Source organism: Stenella coeruleoalba (genome assembly GCF_951394435.1).
Source record: "Stenella coeruleoalba genome assembly, contig: scaffold_268, whole genome shotgun sequence".
Taxonomy (NCBI): Eukaryota; Metazoa; Chordata; class Mammalia; order Artiodactyla; family Delphinidae; genus Stenella; species Stenella coeruleoalba.
The window spans coordinates 364,215-383,762 of record NW_027646349.1 but is presented as its reverse complement, the minus strand read 5'-3'; the positions used below and the strand labels follow the sequence as shown (position 1 = coordinate 383,762).

The following is a 19,548-nucleotide window of genomic DNA, read 5'->3' as shown; positions in this document are numbered from 1 at the left end:
CACTTATGGTCCTATAGCTTAGGGAAATTAAAATCAAAAAGACACAGCCACCCCAAAGTTTGGGACGCCTCTGTTTACAAGAACCTCGTTTACAGTACAAGTTCAACATCGCAGAAAGTGAAAAATGGATAAAGAAGTTGTGGTATTCACTTACAAAGCAATATCACTCAGCAATGAAATCTATGTCATCAGGCCCTTAGCATCACAATGAGTGGATTCAGGTACGATGATTCTAACTGAAATAAGTCACACAGAAAAAGAAACATCATAAGATATCAGTAATACACGGAAGGTAAACTTGGCTACACAGGAACTGAATTACATAACAGAACAGGGTCTCAAATTTAGAAAACCAACTTATGCTTGCTTAAGGGTAAAGGTGAGTTGGGGTGCTGCATAAAACCAGAGATTGAAATGAGCACAGATAAAGTTCCTTAAGTCAAATATGGAATAGACAAGAGCTACTCCTTGCTCAACGAAATGGACTCAACACCGCATATTAAACGCCTAAGAATGTACCTGACTAGTAAGTATCGTAAAACCTATGGATTGCTATGTCTCCGAAAGAGAATCAAGCATGTGTACAGGGGCATAAACGCAGCAGTGATAGGATTGGAGAGGTTCGGTGAGCAAATGAAGACCCTTTGAAGTCATATTGCATGGTACCCATTACACGGGTCTCAACTCTCCAGGTTTAAGGTATTCTTCCTTCAGCTAAAACATGCATGTGGAACCCAAGTATGATCAACCATGTGAACGGGAGACGTGTTCAAATATGTCTCAGTTTTCCTCCCCTGGTACTCGGGTGCAACATTCCAGACGCTTTACTAACACTCTCCCCACTTGGAGAGTCAGTCCCTTTAACCTCCTGTTTGGCCCAGTTTGCAATTTCTGCGGAAGATGAACAGGAATAGCGAGAACCAATGAGAGGCTAGCTGGAGGTGTCTGGACGGGCAAATTTAACTCTCATTTCCCACCAGGAAGAGGAAATAACCAAAGGTTCAGCGTGCCATACCGGAACCAGATTAGGGCCTGAAGCCATCCTGTGGTGTTGCGGCCAGGTCACAAGAAAGCAAGTTGAAGAAAGGAGCTCAGGGGCACTGTAATTCACAAACCTGCAGAGTTATAAATGACAGCTATCGTCCAAAAATAGACTGAAGTAAGGCTGCCAAGAGGACTTGAAAGCGGGGCAGAATTGCAGGAAACCGATTTCAGGAGGTAGACTGGAATTGCATTGAAAGCATAGGAAAAGAGGCAGAACGTCCACAATGATGCACTTGGCCAAAAAGGGCGTATGCGTTTTTTCCTGAATATATTCAGGAAAAAACGCATACGCCCTTTTTGGCCAACCAAGCAAGCTTGCAAAGGAAATCTGCACTACAATGAAGTCTCACTTCCCCCCGGTCAAAAGGGCCATCTGAAAAAAGTGTAAAATCCAGAAAGGCAGGACAGGCCATGGAGAACTGGGAGCCTTGTTATGCTGATGGGCGGGATGTAAATTGCCAACAACCACTCGGGAGAAGTGTATGGTGTTTCCTGAAACATCTAAAAAACAAAGCAACAGAACCTAGGGCACTTCCACTTATGGTCCTATAGCTTAGGGAAATTAAAATCAAAAAGACTCAGCCACCCCAAAGTTTGGAACGGCTCTGTTTACAAGAACCTCGTTTACAGTACAAGTTCAACATCGCAGAAAGTGAAAAATGGATAAAGAAGTTGTGGTATTTACTTACAAAGCAATATCACTCAGCAATGAAATCTGTGTCATCAGGCCCTTAGCAGCACAATGAGTGGATTCAGGTATGATGATTCTAACTGAAATAAGTCACACAGAAAAAGAAACATCATAACATATCAGTAATACACGGAATGGAAACTTGGCTACACAGGAACTGAATTACAGAACAGAACAGGGTCTCAAATTTAGAAAAACAACTTATGCTTGCTTAAGGGGAAAGGTGAGTTGGGGTGCTGCATAAAACCAGAGATTGAAATGAGCACAGATAAAGTTCCTTAAGCCAAATATGGAATAGACAAGAGCTACTCCTTGCTCAGCGAAATGGACTCAACACCGCATATTAAACGCCTAAGAATGTACCTGACTTGTAAGTATCTTAAAACCTATGGATTGCTATGTCTCCGAAAGAGAATCAAGCATGTGTACAGGGGCATAAACGCAGCAGTGATAGGATTGGAGAGGTTCGGTGAGCAAATGAAGACCCTTTGAAGTCATATTGCATGGTACCCATTACACGGGTCTCAACTCTCCAGGTTTAAGGTATTCTTCCTTCAGCTAAAACATGCATGTGGAACCCAAGTATGATCAACCATGTGAACGGGAGACGTGTTCAAATATGTCTCAGTTTTCCTCCCCTGGTACTCGGGTGCAACATTCCAGACGCTTTACTAACACTCTCCCCACTTGGAGAGTCAGTCCCTTTAACCTCCTGTTTGAGCCAGTTTGCAATTTCTGCGGAAGATGAACAGGAATAGCGAGAACCAATGAGAGGCTAGCTGGAGGTGTCTGGACGGGCAAATTTAACTCTCATTTCCCACCAGGAAGAGGAAATAACCAAAGGTTCAGCGTGCCATACCGGAACCAGATTAGGGCCTGAAGCCATCCTGTGGTGTTGCGGCCAGGTCACAAGAAAGCAAGTTGAAGAAAGGAGCTCAGGGGCACTGTAATTCACAAACCTGCAGAGTTATAAATGACAGCTATCGTCCAAAAATAGACTGAAGTAAGGCTGCCAAGAGGACTTGAAAGCGGGGCAGAATTGCAGGAAACCGATTTCAGGAGGTAGACTGGAATTGCATTGAAAGCATAGGAAAAGAGGCAGAACGTCCACAATGATGCACTTGGCCAAAAAGGGCGTATGCGTTTTTTCCTGAATATATTCAGGAAAAAACGCATACGCCCTTTTTGGCCAACCAAGCAAGCTTGCAAAGGAAATCTGCACTACAATGAAGTCTCACTTCCCCCCGGTCAAAAGGGCCATCTGAAAAAAGTGTAAAATCCAGAAAGGCAGGACAGGCCATGGAGAACTGGGAGCCTTGTTATGCTGATGGGCGGGATGTAAATTGCCAACAACCACTCGGGAGAAGTGTATGGTGTTTCCTGAAACATCTAAAAAACAAAGCAACAGAACCTAGGGCACTTCCACTTATGGTCCTATAGCTTAGGGAAATTAAAATCAAAAAGACTCAGCCACCCCAAAGTTTGGAACGGCTCTGTTTACAAGAACCTCGTTTACAGTACAAGTTCAACATCGCAGAAAGTGAAAAATGGATAAAGGAGTTGTGGTACTCATGTACAAAGCAATATCACTCAGCAATGAAATCTATGTCACCAGGCCCGTAGCAGCATAATGAGTGGATTCAGGTACGATGATTCTAACTGAAATAAGTCACACAGAAAAAGAAACATCATAAGATATCACTAATACACGGAATGTAAACTTTGCTACAGAGGAACGGAATTACAAAACAGAACAGGGTCTCAAATTTAGAAAACCAACTTCTGCTTGCTTAAGGGGAAAGGTGAGTTGGGTGCTGCATAAAACCAGAGATTGAAATGAGCACAGATAAAGTTCCTTAAGCCAAATATGGAATAGACAAGAGCTACTCCTTGCTCAACGAAATGGACTCAACACCCCATATTAAACGCCTAAGAATGTACCTGACTAGTAAGTATCTTAAAACCTATGGATTGCTATGTATCCAAAAGAGAATCAAGCGTGTGTACAGGGGCATAAACGCAGCAGTGATAGGATTGGAGAGGTTCGGTGAGCAAATGAAGACCCTTTGAAGTCATATTGCATGGTACCCATTACACGGGTCTCAACTCTCCAGGTTTAAGGTATTCTTCCTTCAGCTAAAACATGCATGTGGAACCCAAGTATGATCAACCATGTGAACGGGAGACGTGTTCAAATATGTCTCAGTTTTCCTCCCCTGGTACTCGGGTGCAACATTCCAGACGCTTTACTAACACTCTCCCCACTTGGAGAGTCAGTCCCTTTAACCTCCTGTTTGGCCCAGTTTGCAATTTCTGCGGAAGATGAACAGGAATAGCGAGAACCAATGAGAGGCTAGCTGGAGGTGTCTGGACGGGCAAATTTAACTCTCATTTCCCACCAGGAAGAGGAAATAACCAAAGGTTCAGCGTGCCATACCGGAACCAGATTAGGGCCTGAAGCCATCCTGTGGTGTTGCGGCCAGGTCACAAGAAAGCAAGTTGAAGAAAGGAGCTCAGGGGCACTGTAATTCACAAACCTGCAGAGTTATAAATGACAGCTATCGTCCAAAAATAGACTGAAGTAAGGCTGCCAAGAGGACTTGAAAGCGGGGCAGAATTGCAGGAAACCGATTTCAGGAGGTAGACTGGAATTGCATTGAAAGCATAGGAAAAGAGGCAGAACGTCCACAATGATGCACTTGGCCAAAAAGGGCGTATGCGTTTTTTCCTGAATATATTCAGGAAAAAACGCATACGCCCTTTTTGGCCAACCAAGCAAGCTTGCAAAGGAAATCTGCACTACAATGAAGTCTCACTTCCCCCCGGTCAAAAGGGCCATCTGAAAAAAGTGTAAAATCCAGAAAGGCAGGACAGGCCATGGAGAACTGGGAGCCTTGTTATGCTGATGGGCGGGATGTAAATTGCCAACAACCACTCGGGAGAAGTGTATGGTGTTTCCTGAAACATCTAAAAAACAAAGCAACAGAACCTAGGGCACTTCCACTTATGGTCCTATAGCTTAGGGAAATTAAAATCAAAAAGACTCAGCCACCCCAAAGTTTGGAACGGCTCTGTTTACAAGAACCTCGTTTACAGTACAAGTTCAACATCGCAGAAAGTGAAAAATGGATAAAGAAGTTGTGGTATTTACTTACAAAGCAATATCACTCAGCAATGAAATCTGTGTCATCAGGCCCTTAGCAGCACAATGAGTGGATTCAGGTATGATGATTCTAACTGAAATAAGTCACACAGAAAAAGAAACATCATAACATATCAGTAATACACGGAATGGAAACTTGGCTACACAGGAACTGAATTACAGAACAGAACAGGGTCTCAAATTTAGAAAAACAACTTATGCTTGCTTAAGGGGAAAGGTGAGTTGGGGTGCTGCATAAAACCAGAGATTGAAATGAGCACAGATAAAGTTCCTTAAGCCAAATATGGAATAGACAAGAGCTACTCCTTGCTCAGCGAAATGGACTCAACACCGCATATTAAACGCCTAAGAATGTACCTGACTTGTAAGTATCTTAAAACCTATGGATTGCTATGTCTCCGAAAGAGAATCAAGCATGTGTACAGGGGCATAAACGCAGCAGTGATAGGATTGGAGAGGTTCGGTGAGCAAATGAAGACCCTTTGAAGTCATATTGCATGGTACCCATTCCACGGGTTTCAACTACCCAGGTTTAAGGTATTCTTCCTTCAGCTAAAACATGCATGTGGAACCTAGAGTATGATCAACCATGTGATCGGGAGACGTGTTCAAATATGTCTCAGTTTTCCTCCCCTGGTACTCGGGTGCAACATTCCAGACGCTTTACTAACACTCTCCCCACTTGGAGAGTCAGTCCCTTTAACCTCCTGTTTGGCCCAGTTTGCAAATTCTGCGGAAGATGAACAGGAATAGCGAGAACCAATGAGAGGCTAGCTGGAGGTGTCTGGACGGGCAAATTTAACTCTCATTTCCCACCAGGAAGAGGAATTAACCAAAGGCTCAGCATGCCGGGCCGGAACCAGATTAGGGCCTGAAGCCATCCTGCGGTGTTGCGGCCAGGTCACAAGAAAGCGAGTTGAAGAAAGGAGCTCAGGGGCACTGTAATTCACAAACCTGCAGAGTTATAAATGACAGCTATCGTCCAAAAATAGACTGAAGTAAGGCTGCCAAGAGGACTTGAAAGCGGGGCAGAATTGCAGGAAACCGATTTCAGGAGGTAGACTGGAATTGCATTGAAAGCATAGGAAAAGAGGCAGAACGTCCACAATGATGCACTTGGCCAAAAAGGGCGTATGCGTTTTTTCCTGAATATATTCAGGAAAAAACGCATACGCCCTTTTTGGCCAACCAAGCAAGCTTGCAAAGGAAATCTGCACTACAATGAAGTCTCACTTCCCCCAGGTCAAAAGGGCCATCTGAAAAAAGTGTAAAATCCAGAAAGGCAGGACAGGCCATGGAGAACTGGGAGCCTTGTTATGCTGATGGGCGGGATGTAAATTGCCAACAGACACTCGGGAGAAGTGTATGGTGTTTCCTGAAACATCTAAAAAACAAATCAACAGAGCCTAGGGCACTTCCACTTATGGTCCTATAGTTTAGGGAAATTAAAATCAAAAAGACACAGCCACCCCAAAGTTTGGGACGCCTCTGTTTACAAGAACCTCATTTACCGTACAAGTTCAACATCGCAGAAAGTGAAAAATGGATAAAGAAGTTGTGGTATTTACTTACAAAGCAATATCACTCAGCAATGAAATCTATGTCATCAGGCCCTTAGCATCACAATGAGTGGATTCAGGTATGATGATTCTAACTGAAATAAGTCACACAGAAAAAGAAACATCATAAGATATCAGTAATACACGGAATGTAAACTTGGCTACACAGGAACTGAATTACAGAACAGAACAGGGTCTCAAATTTAGAAAACCAACTTATGCTTGCTTAAGGGTAAAGGTGAGTTGGGGTGCTGCATAAAACCAGAGATTGAAATGAGCACAGATAAAGTTCCTTAAGTCAAATATGGAATAGACAAGAGCTACTCCTTGCTCAACGAAATGGACTCAACACCGTATATTAAACGCCTAAGAATGTACCTGACTAGTAAGTATCGTAAAACCTATGGATTGCTACGTCTCCAAAAGAGAATCAAGCATGTGTACAGGGGCATAAACGCAGCAGTGATAGGATTGGAGAGGTTCGGTGAGCAAATGAAGACCCTTTGAAGTCATATTGCATGGTACCCATTACACGGGTCTCAACTCTCCAGGTTTAAGGTATTCTTCCTTCAGCTAAAACATGCATGTGGAACCCAAGTATGATCAACCATGTGAACGGGAGACGTGTTCAAATATGTCTCAGTTTTCCTCCCCTGGTACTCGGGTGCAACATTCCAGACGCTTTACTAACACTCTCCCCACTTGGAGAGTCAGTCCCTTTAACCTCCTGTTTGAGCCAGTTTGCAATTTCTGCGGAAGATGAACAGGAATAGCGAGAACCAATGAGAGGCTAGCTGGAGGTGTCTGGACGGGCAAATTTAACTCTCATTTCCCACCAGGAAGAGGAAATAACCAAAGGTTCAGCGTGCCATACCGGAACCAGATTAGGGCCTGAAGCCATCCTGTGGTGTTGAGGCCAGGTCACAAGAAAGCAAGTTGAAGAAAGGAGCTCAGGGGCACTGTAATTCACAAACCTGCAGAGTTATAAATGACAGCTATCGTCCAAAAATAGACTGAAGTAAGGCTGCCAAGAGGACTTGAAAGCGGGGCAGAATTGCAGGAAACCGATTTCAGGAGGTAGACTGGAATTGCATTGAAAGCATAGGAAAAGAGGCAGAACGTCCACAATGATGCACTTGGCCAAAAAGGGCGTATGCGTTTTTTCCTGAATATATTCAGGAAAAAACGCATACGCCCTTTTTGGCCAACCAAGCAAGCTTGCAAAGGAAATCTGCACTACAATGAAGTCTCACTTCCCCCCGGTCAAAAGGGCAATCTGAAAAAAGTGTAAAATCCAGAAAGGCAGGACAGGCCATGGAGAACTGGAAGCCTTGTTATGCTGATGGGCGGGATGTAAATTGCCAACAACCACTCGGGAGAAGTGTATGGTGTTTCCTGAAACATCTAAAAAACAAAGCAACAGAACCTAGGGCACTTCCACTTATGGTCCTATAGCTTAGGGAAATTAAAATCAAAAAGACTCAGCCACCCCAAAGTTTGGAACGGCTCTGTTTACAAGAACCTCGTTTACAGTACAAGTTCAACATCGCAGAAAGTGAAAAATGGATAAAGGAGTTGTGGTACTCATGTACAAAGCAATATCACTCAGCAATGAAATCTATGTCACCAGGCCCGTAGCAGCATAATGAGTGGATTCAGGTACGATGATTCTAACTGAAATAAGTCACACACAAAAAGAAACATCATAAGATATCACTAATACACGGAATGTAAACTTTGCTACAGAGGAACGGAATTACAAAACAGAACAGGGTCTCAAATTTAGAAAACCAACTTCTGCTTGCTTAAGGGGAAAGGTGAGTTGGGTGCTGCATAAAACCAGAGATTGAAATGAGCACAGATAAAGTTCCTTAAGCCAAATATGGAATAGACAAGAGCTACTCCTTGCTCAACGAAATGGACTCAACACCCCATATTAAACGCCTAAGAATGTACCTGACTAGTAAGTATCTTAAAACCTATGGATTGCTATGTATCCAAAAGAGAATCAAGCGTGTGTACAGGGGAATAAACGCAGCAGTGATAGGATTGGAGAGGTTCGGTGAGCAAATGAAGACCCTTTGAAATCATATTGCATGGTACCCATTCCACGGGTCTCAACTCTCCAGGTTTAAGGTATTCTTCCTTCAGCTAAAACATGCATGTGGAACCCAGAGTATGATCAACCATGTGAACGGGAGACGTGTTCAAATATGTCTCAGTTTTCCTCCCCTGGTACTCGGGTGCAACATTCCAGACGCTTTACTAACACTCTCCCCACTTGGAGAGTCAGCGCCTTTAACCTCCTGTTTGGCCCAGTTTGCAATTTCTGCGGAAGATGAACAGGAATAGCGAGAACCAATGAGAGGCTAGCTGGAGGTGTCTGGACGGGCAAATTTAACTCTCATTTCCCACCAGGAAGAGGAAATAACCAAAGGCTGAGCGTGCGCTACCGGAACCAGATTAGGGCCTGAAGCCATCCTGCGGTGTTGCGGCCAGGTCACAAGAAAGCAAGTTGAAGAAAGGAGCTCAGGGGCACTGTAATTCACAAACCTGCAGAGTTATAAATGACAGCTATCGTCCAAAAATAGACTGAAGTAAGGCTGCCAAGAGGACTTGAAAGCGGGGCAGAATTGCAGGAAACCGATTTCAGGAGGTAGACTGGAATTGCATTGAAAGCATAGGAAAAGAGGCAGAACGTCCACAATGATGCACTTGGCCAAAAAGGGCGTATGCGTTTTTTCCTGTATATATTCAGGAAAAAATGCATACGCCCTTTTTGGCCAACCAAGCAAGCTTGCAAAGGAAATCTGCACTACAATGAAGTCTCACTTCCCCCCGGTCAAAAGGGCCATCTGAAAAAAGTGTAAAATCCAGAAAGGCAGGACAGGCCATGGAGAACTGGGAGCCTTGTTATGCTGATGGGCGGGATGTAAATTGCCAACAACCACTCGGGAGAAGTGTATGGTGTTTCCTGAAACATCTAAAAAACAAAGCAACAGAACCTAGGGCACTTCCACTTATGGTCCTATAGCTTAGGGAAATTAAAATCAAAAAGACACAGCCACCCCAAAGTTTGGAACGGCTCTGTTTACAAGAACCTCGTTTACAGTACAAGTACAACATCGCAGAAAGTGAAAAATGGATAAAGAAGTTGTGGTATTTACTTACAAAGCAATATCACTCAGCAATGAAATCTATGTCATCAGGCCCTTAGCAGCACAATGAGTGGATTCAGGTATGATGATTCTAACTGAAGTAAGTCACACAGAAAAAGAAACATCATAAGATATCAGTAATACACGGAATGTAAACTTGGCTACACAGGAACTGAATTACAGAACAGAACAGGGTCTCAAATTTAGAAAACCAACTTAAGCTTGCTTAAGGGTAAAGGTGAGTTGGGGTGCTGCATAAAACCAGAGATTGAAATGAGCACAGATAAAGTTCCTTAAGTCAAATATGGAATAGACAAGAGCTACTCCTTGCTCAACGAAATGGACTCAACACCGCATATTAAACGCCTAAGAATGTACCTGACTAGTAAGTATCTTAAAACCTATGGATTGCTATGTCTCCGAAAGAGAATCAAGCATGTGTACAGGGGCATAAACGCAGCAGTGATAGGATTGGAGAGGTTCGGTGAGCAAATGAAGACCCTTTGAAGTCATATTGCATGGTACCCATTACACGGGTCTTAACTCTCCAGGTTTAAGGTATTCTTCCTTCAGCTAAAACATGCATGTGGAACCCAAGTATGATCAACCATGTGAACGGGAGACGTGTTCAAATATGTCTCAGTTTTCCTCCCCTGGTACTCGGGTGCAACATTCCAGACGCTTTACTAACACTCTCCCCACTTGGAGAGTCAGCGCCTTTAACCTCCTGTTTGGCCCAGTTTGCAATTTCTGCGGAAGATGAACAGGAATAGCGAGAACCAATGAGAGGCTAGCTGGAGGTGTCTGGACGGGCAAATTTAACTCTCATTTCCCACCAGGAAGAGGAAATAACCAAAGGCTCAGCATGCCGGGCCGGAACCAGATTAGGGCCTGAAGCCATCCTGCGGTGTTGCAGCCAGGTCACAAGAAAGCAAGTTGAAGAAAGGAGCTCAGGGGCACTGTAATTCACAAACCTGCAGAGTTATAAATGACAGCTATCGTCCAAAAATAGACTGAAGTAAGGCTGCCAAGAGGACTTGAAAGCGGGGCAGAATTGCAGGAAACCGATTTCAGGAGGTAGACTGGAATTGCATTGAAAGCATAGGAAAAGAGGCAGAACGTCCACAATGATGCACTTGGCCAAAAAGGGCGTATGCGTTTTTTCCTGAATATATTCAGGAAAAAACGCATACGCCCTTTTTGGCCAACCAAGCAAGCTTGCAAAGGAAATCTGCACTACAATGAAGTCTCACTTCCCCCCGGTCAAAAGTGCCATCTGAAAAAAGTGTAACATCCAGAAAGGCAGGACAGGCCATGGAGAACTGGGAGCCTTGTTATGCTGATGGGCGGGATGTAAATTGCCAACAACCACTCGGGAGAAGTGTATGGTGTTTCCTGAAACATCTAAAAAACAAAGCAACAGAACCTAGGGCACTTCCACTTATGGTCCTATAGCTTAGGGAAATTAAAATCAAAAAGACACAGCCACCCCAAAGTTTGGAACAGCTCTGTTTACAAGAACCTCGTTTACAGTACAAGTTCAACATCGCAGAAAGTGAAAAATGGATAAAGAAGTTGTGGTATTTACTTACAAAGCAATATCACTCAGCAATGAAATCTGTGTCATCAGGCCCTTAGCAGCACAATGAGTGGATTCAGGTATGATGATTCTAACTGAAATAAGTCACACAGAAAAAGATACATCATAAGATATCAGTAATACACGGAATGTAAACTTGGCTACACAGGAACTGAATTACAGAACAGAACAGGGTCTCAAATTTAGAAAACCAACTTATGCTTGCTTAAGGGGAAAGGTGAGTTGGGGTGCTGCATAAAACCAGAGATTGAAATGAGCACAGATAAAGTTCCTTAAGTCAAATATGGAATAGACAAGAGCTACTCCTTGCTCAACGAAATGGACTCAACACCGCATATTAAACGCCTAAGAATGTACCTAACTAGTAAGTATCGTAAAACCTATGGATTGCTATGTCTCCAAAGGAGAATCAAGCATGTGTACAGGGGCATAAACGCAGCAGTGATAGGATTGGAGAGGTTCGGTGAGCAAATGAAGACCCTTTGAAGTCATATTGCATGGTACCCATTCCACGGGTCTCAACTCTCCAAGTTTAAGGTATTCTTCCTTCAGCTAAAACATGCATGTGGAACCCAAGTATGATCAACCATGTGATCGGGAGACGTGTTCAAATATGTCTCAGTTTTCCTCCCCTGGTACTCGGGTGCAACATTCCAGATGCTTTACTAACACTCTCCCCACTTAGAGAGTCAGCGCCTTTAACCTCCTGTTTGGCACAGTTTGCAATTTCTGCGGAAGATGAACAGGAATAGCGAGAACCAATGAGAGGCTAGCTTGAGGTGTCTGGAGGGGCAAATTTAACTCTCATTTCCCACCAGGAAGAGGAAATAACCAAAGGCTCAGGGTGCCGAGCCGGAACCAGATTAGGGCCTGAAGCCATCCTGCGGTGTTGCGGCCAGCTCAAAAGAAAGGGAGTTGAAGAAAGGAGCTCAGGGGCACTGTAATTCACAAACCTGCAGAGTAATAAATGACAGCTATCGTCCAAAAATAGACTGAAGTAAGGCTGCCAAGAGCACTTGAAAGCGGGGCAGAATTGCAGGAAACCGATTTCAAGAGGTAGACTGGAATTGCATTGAAAGCATAGCAAAAGAGGCAGAACGTCCACAGTGATGCACTTGGCCAAAAAGGGCGTATGCGTTTTTTCCTGAATATATTCAGGAAAAACGCATACGCCCTTTTTGGCCAACCAAGCAAGCTTGCAAAGGAAATCTGCACTACAATGAAGTCTCACTTCCCCCCGGTCAAAAGGGCCATCCGAAAAAAGTGTAAAATCCAGAAAGGCAGGACAGGCCATGGAGAACTGGGAGCCTTGTTATGCTGAAGGGCGGGATGTAAATTGCCAACAACCACTCAGGAGAAGTGTATGGTGTTTCCTGAAACATCGAAAAAACAAAGCAACAGAGCCAAGTGCACTTCCACTTATGGTCCTATAGCTTAGGGAATTTAAAATCAAAAAGACACAGCCACCCCAAAGTTTGGGACGCCTCCGTTTACAAGAACCTCGTTTACCGTACAAGTTCAATATCACAGAAAGTGAAAAATGGATAAAGAACTTGTGGTACTTACGTACAATGCAGTATCACTCAGCAATGAAATCTATGTCATCAGGCCCGTAGCAGCATAATGAGTGGATTCAGGTACGATGATTCTAACTGAAATAAGTCACACAGAAAAAGAAACATCATAAGATATCACTAATACAGGGAATGTAAACTTGGCTACACAGGAACTGAATTACAGAACAGAACAGGGTCTCAAATTTAGAAAACCAACTTATGCTTGCTTAAGGGTAAAGGTGAGTTGGGGTGCTGCATAAAACCAGAGATTGAAATGAGCACAGATAAAGTTCCTTAAGCCAAATATGGAATAGACAAGAGCTACTCCTTGTTCAACGAAATGGACTCAACACCGCATATTAAACGCCTAAGAATGTACCTGACTAGTAAGTATCTTAAAACCTATGGATTGCTATGTCTCCGAAAGAGAATCAAGCATGTGTACAGGGGCATAAACGCAGCAGTGATAGGATTGGAGAGGTTCGGTGAGCAAATGAAAACCCTTTGAAGTCATATTGCATGGTACCCATTCCACGGGTTTCAACTACCCAGGTTTAAGGTATTCTTCCTTCAGCTAAAACATGCATGTGGAACCTAGAGTATGATCAACCATGTGATCGGGAGACGTGTTCAAATATGTCTCAGTTTTCGTACCCTGGTACTCGGGTGCAACATGCCAGACGCTTTACTAACACTCTCCCGACTTGGAGAGTCAGTCCATTAACCTCCTGCTTGGCCCAGTTTGTAATTTCTGCGGAAGATGAACAGGAATAGTGAGAACCAATGAGAGACTAGCTGGAGATGTCTGAACGGGCAAATTTAACTTTCATTTCCCACGAGGAAGAGGATTTAACCAAAGGCTCAGCGTGCAATGCCGGAACCACATTAGGGCCTGAAGCCATCCTGCGGTGTTGCGGCCAGGTCACAAGAAAGCGAGTTGAAGAAAGGAGCTCAGGGGCACTGTAATTCACAAACCTGCAGAGTTATAAATGACAGCTATCGTCCAAAAATAGACTGAAGTAAGGCTGCCAAGAGGACTTGAAAGTGGGGCAGAATTGCAGGAAACCTATTTCAGGAGGTAGACTGGAATTGCATTGAAAGCATAGGAAAAGAGGCAGAACGTCCACAATGATGCACTTGGCCAAAAAGGGCGTATGCGTTTTTTCCTGAATATATTCAGGAAAAACGCATACGCCCTTTTTGGCCAACCAAGCAAACTTGCAAAGGAAATCTGCACTACAATGAAGTCTCACTTCCCCCCGGTCAAAAGGGCCATCTGAAAAAAGTGTAAAATCCAGAAAGGCAGGATAGCCCATGGAGAACTGGGAGCCTTGTTATGCTGATGGGCAGGATGTAAATTGCCAACAGACACTCGGGAGAAGTGTATGGTGTTTCCTGAAACATCTAAAAAACAAAGCAACAGAGCCTAGGGCACTTCCACTTATAGTCCTATAGCTTAGGGAAATTAAAATCAAAAAGACACAGCCACCCCAAAGTTTGGGACGCCTCTGTTTACAAGAACCTCGTTGACCGTACAAGTTCAATATCACAGAAAGTGAAAAATGGATAAAGAACTTGTGGTACTTACGTACAATGCAGTATCACTCAGCAATGAAATCTATGTCATCAGGCCCGTAGCAGCATAATGAGTGGATTCAGGTACGATGATTCTAACTGAAATAAGTCACACAGAAAAAGAAACATCATAAGATATCACTAATACACAGAATGTAAACTTGGCTACACAGGAACTGAATTCCAAAACAGAACAGGGTCTCAAATTTAGAAAAGCAACTTATGGTTGCTTAAGGGGAAAGGTGAGTTGGGGTGCTGCATAAAACCAGAGATTGAATTGAGCACAGATAAAGTTCCTTAAGCCAAATATGGAATAGACAAGAGCTACTCCTTGCTCAACGAAATGGACTCAACACCCCATATTAAACGCCTAAGAATGTACCTGACTAGTAAGTATCTTAAAACCTATGGATTGCTATGTCTCCAAAAGAGAATCAAGCGTGTGTACAGGGGCGTAAATGCAGCAGTGATAGGATTGGAGAGGTTCAGTGAGCAAATGAAGACCCTTTGAAGTCATATTGCATGGTACCCATTCCACGGGTCTCAACTCTGCAGGTTTAAAGCATTCTTCCTTCAGCTAAAACATGCATGTGGAACCCAGAGTATGATCAACCGTGTGAATGGGAGACGTGTTCAAATATGTCTCAGTTTTTCTCCCCTGGTACTCGGGTGCAACATTCCAGACGCTTTACTAACACTCTCCCCACTTGGAGAGTCAGCGCCTTTAACCTCCTGTTTGGCCCAGTTTGCAATTTCTGCGGAAGATGAACAGGAATAGCGAGAACCAATGAGAGACTAGCTGGAGGTGTCTGGACGGGCAAATTTAACTCTCATTTCCCACCAGGATGAGGAAATAACCAAAGGCTCAGCGTGCTGTGCCGGAACCAGATTAGGGCCTGAAGCCATCCTGCGGTGTTGCGGCCAGGTCAAAAGAAAGCGAGTTGAAGAAAGGAGCTCAGGGGCACTGTAATTCACAAACATGCAGAGTTATAAATGACAGCTATCGTCCAAAAATATACTGAAGTAAGGCTGCCAAGAGGACTTGAAAGCGGGGCAGAATTGCAGGAAACCGATTTCAGGAGGTAGACTGGAATTGCATTTCAAGCATAGGAAAGGAGGCAGAACGTCCACAATGATGCACTTGGCCAAAAAGGGCGTATGCGTTTTTTCCTGAATATATTCAGGAAAAAACGCATACGCCCTTTTTGGCCAACCAAGCAAGCTTGCAAAGGAAATCTGCACTACAATGAAGTCTCACTTCCCCCTGGTCAAAAGGGCCATCTGAAAAAAGTGTAAAATCCAGAAAGGCAGGACAGGCCATGGAGAACTGGGAGCCTTGTTATGCTGATGGGCGGGATGTAAATTGCCAACAGACACTCGGGAGAAGTGTATGGTGTTTCCTGAAACATCTAAAAAACAAAGCAACACAGCCTAGCGCACTTCCACTTATGGTCCTATAGCTTAGGGAAATTAAAATAAAAAAGACACAGCCACCCCAAAGTTTGGGACGCCTCTGTTTACAAGAACCTCATTTACCATATAAGTTCAATATCACAGAAAGTGAAAAATGGATAAAGAACTTGTGGTACTTACGTACAATGCAGTATCACTCAGCAATGAAATCTATGTCATCAGGCCCGTAGCAGCATAATGAGTAGATTCAGGTACGATGATTCTAACTGAAATAAGTCACACAGAAAAAGAAACATCATAAGATATCACTAATACACAGAATGTAAACTTGGCTACATAGGAACTGAATTCCAAAACAGAACAGGGTCTCAAATTTAGAAAAGCAACTTATGCTTGCTTAAGGGGAAAGGTGAGTTGGGGTGCTGCATAAAACCAGAGATTGAAATGAGCACAGATAAAGTTCCTTAAGCCAAATATGGAATAGACAAGAGCTACTCCTTGCTCAATGAAATGGACTCAACACCCCATATTAAACGCCTAAGAATGTACGTGACTAGTAAGTATCTTAAAACCTATGGATTGCTATGTCTCCAAAAGAGAATCAAGCCTGTGTACAGGGGCGTAAACGCAGCAGTGATAGGATTGGAGAGGTTCAGTGAGCAAATGAAGACCCTTTGAAGTCATATTGCATGGTACCCATTCCATGGGTCTCAACTCTGCAGGTTTAAGGTATTCTTCCTTCAGCTAAAACATGCATGTGGAACCCAGAGTATGATCAACCGTGTGAACGGGAGAGGTGTTCAAATGTGTCTCAGTTCTTCTCCCCTGGTATTCGGGTGCAACATTCCAGACGCTTTACTAACACTCTCCCCACTTGGAGAGTCAGCACCTTTAACCTCCTGTTTGGCCCAGTTTGCAATTTCTGCGGAAGATGAACAGGAGTAGGGAGAACCAAAGAGAGACTAGCTGGAGGTGTCTGGACGGGCAAATTTAACTCTCATTTCCCACCAGGAAGAGGAAATAACCAAAGGCTCAGCGTGCCGTGCCGGAACCAGATTAGGGCCTGAAGCCATCCTGCGGTGTTGCGGCCTGCTCAAAAGAAAGCGAGTTGAAGAAAGGAGCTCAGGGGCACTGTAATTCACAAACCTGCAGAGTTATAAATGACAGCTATCGACAAAAAAATATACTGAAGTAAGGCTGCCAAGAGGACTTGAAAGCGGGGCAGAATTGCAGGAAACCGATTTCAGGAGGTAGACTGGAATTGCATTGAAAGCATAGGAAAAGAGGCAGAACGTCCACAATGATGCACTTGGTCAAAAAGTGCGTATGCGTTTTTTCCTGAATATATTCAGGAAAAAACGCATACGCCCTTTTTGGCCAACCAAGTAAGCTTGCAAAGGAAATCTGCACTACAATAAAGTCTAACTTCCACCCAGTCAAAAGGGCCATCTGAAAAAAGTGTAAAATCCAGAAAGGCAGGACAGGCCATGGAGAACTGGGAGCCTTGTTATGCTGATGGGCGGGATGTAAATTGCCAACAGACACTGGGGAGAACTGTATGGTGTTTCCTGAAACATCGAAAAAACAAAGCAACAGAGCCTAGGGCACTTCCACTTATGGTCCTATAGCTTAGGGAAATTAAAATCAAAAAGACACAGTCACCCCAAAGTTTGGGACGTCTCTGTTTACAAGAACCTCATTTACCGTACAAGTTCAATATCACAGAAAGTGAAAAATGGATAAAGAACTTGTGGTACTTACGTACAATGCAGTATCACTCAGCAATGAAATCTATGTCATCAGGCCCGTAGCAGCATAGTGAGTGGATTCAGGTATGATGATTCTAACTGAAATAAGTCACACAGAAAAAGAAACATCATAAGATATCACTAATACACGGAATGTAAACTTGGCTACACAGGAACTGAATTCCAAAACAGAACAGGGTCTCAAATTTAGAAAAGCAACTTATGCTTGCTTAAGGGGAAAGGTGAGTTGGGGTGCTGCATAAAACCAGAGATTGAAATGAGCACAGATAAAGTTCCTTAAGCCAAATATGGAATAGACAAGAGCTACTCCTTGCTCAACGAAATGGACTCAACACCCCATATTAAACGCCTAAGAATGTACTTGACTAGTAAGTATCTTAAAACCTATGGATTGCTATGTCTCCAAAAGAGAATCAAGCGTGTGTACAGGGGCATAAACGCAGCAGTGATAGGATTGGAGAGGTTCGGTGAGCAAATGAAGACCCTTTGAAGTCATATTGCATGGTACCCATTCCACGGGTCTCAACTCTGCAGGTTTAAGGTATTCTTCCTTCAGCTAAAACATGCATGTGGAACCCAGAGTATGATCAACCGTGTGAACGGGAGACGTGTTCAAATATGTCTCAGTTTTTCTCCCCTGGTACTCGGGTGCAACATTCCAGACGCTTTACTAACACTCTCCCCACTTGGAGAGTCAGCGCCTTTAACCTCCTGTTTGGCCCAGTTTGCAATTTCTGCGGAAGATGAACAGGAATAGCGAGAAACAATGAGAGACTAGCTGGAGGTATCTGGACAGGCAAATTTAACTCTCATTTCCCACCAGGATGAGGAAATAACCAAAGTCTCAGCGTGCCGTGCCGGAACCAGATTAGGGCCTGAAGCCATCCTGCGGTGTTGCGGCCAGGTCAAAAGAAAGCGAGTTGAAGAAAGGAGTCAGGGGCACTGTAATTCACAAACATGCAGAGTTATAAATGACAGCTATCGTCCAAAAATAGACTGAAGTAAGGCTGCCAAGAGGACTTGAAAGCGGGGCAGAATTGCAGGAAACCGATTTCAGGAGGTAGACTGGAATTGCATTTCAAGCATAGGAAAGGAGGCAGAACGTCCACAATGATGCACTTGGCCAAAAAGGGCGTATGCGTTTTTTCCTGAATATATTCAGGAAAAAACGCATACGCCCTTTTTGGCCAACCAAGCAAGCTTGCAAAGGAAATCTGCACTACAATGAAGTCTCACTTCCCCCCGGTCAAAAGGGCCATCTGAAAAAAGTGTAAAATCCAGAAAGGCAGGACAGGCCATGGAGAAGTGGGAGACTTGTTATGCTGATGGGCGGGATGTAAATTGCCAACAGACACTCCGGAGAAGTGTATGGTGTTTCCTGAAACATCAAAAAAACAAAGCAACAGAGCCTAGGGCACTTCCACTTATGGTCCTATAGCTTAGGGAAATTAAAATAAACAAGACACAGCCACCCCAAAGTTTGGGACGCCTCTGTTTACAAAAACCTCATTGACCGTACAAGTTCAATATCACAGAAAGTGAAAAATGGATAAAGAACTTGTGGTACTTACGTACAATGCAGTATCACTCAGCAATGAAATCTATGTCATCAGGCCCGTAGCAGCATAATGAGTGGATCCAGGTACCATGATTCTAACTGAAATAAGTCACACAGAAAAAGAAACATCATAAGGTATCACTAATAAACAGAATGAAAACTTGGCTACACAGGAACTGAATTCCAAAACACAACAGGGTCTCAAATTTAGAAAACCAACTTATGCTTCCATAGGCGATAGGTGAGTTTGGGTGCTGCATAAAACCAGAGATTGAAATGAGCACAGATAAAGTTCCTTAAGCCAAATATGGAATAGACAAGAGCTACTCCTTGCTCAACGAAATGGACTCAACACACCATACTAAACGCCTAAGAATGTACCTGACTAATAAGTACCTTAAAACCTATGGATTGCTATGTCTCCAAAAGAGAATCAAGCGTGTGTACAGGGGCATAAACGCA

At 43.7% G+C, this 19,548-nt stretch overlaps 1 long non-coding RNA gene across 2 annotated transcripts in view; it reads right to left on the bottom strand.

Annotated features, from left to right (window-relative positions):
• Positions 1–221: 221 nt before the first annotated feature.
• The window catches only part of LOC307181161, a 165,188-nt gene continuing 145,861 nt past the window's right edge, over positions 222–19,548 (bottom strand). The window contains exon 3 of one of the 2 annotated variants that reach the window (XR_013826049.1): positions 222–236. This is a non-coding gene — a long non-coding RNA (uncharacterized lncRNA). Of the gene's footprint in view, positions 237–16,010; positions 16,026–19,548 lie in introns of those variants that run through there. The other variant, XR_013826050.1, reaches the window with a different exon arrangement.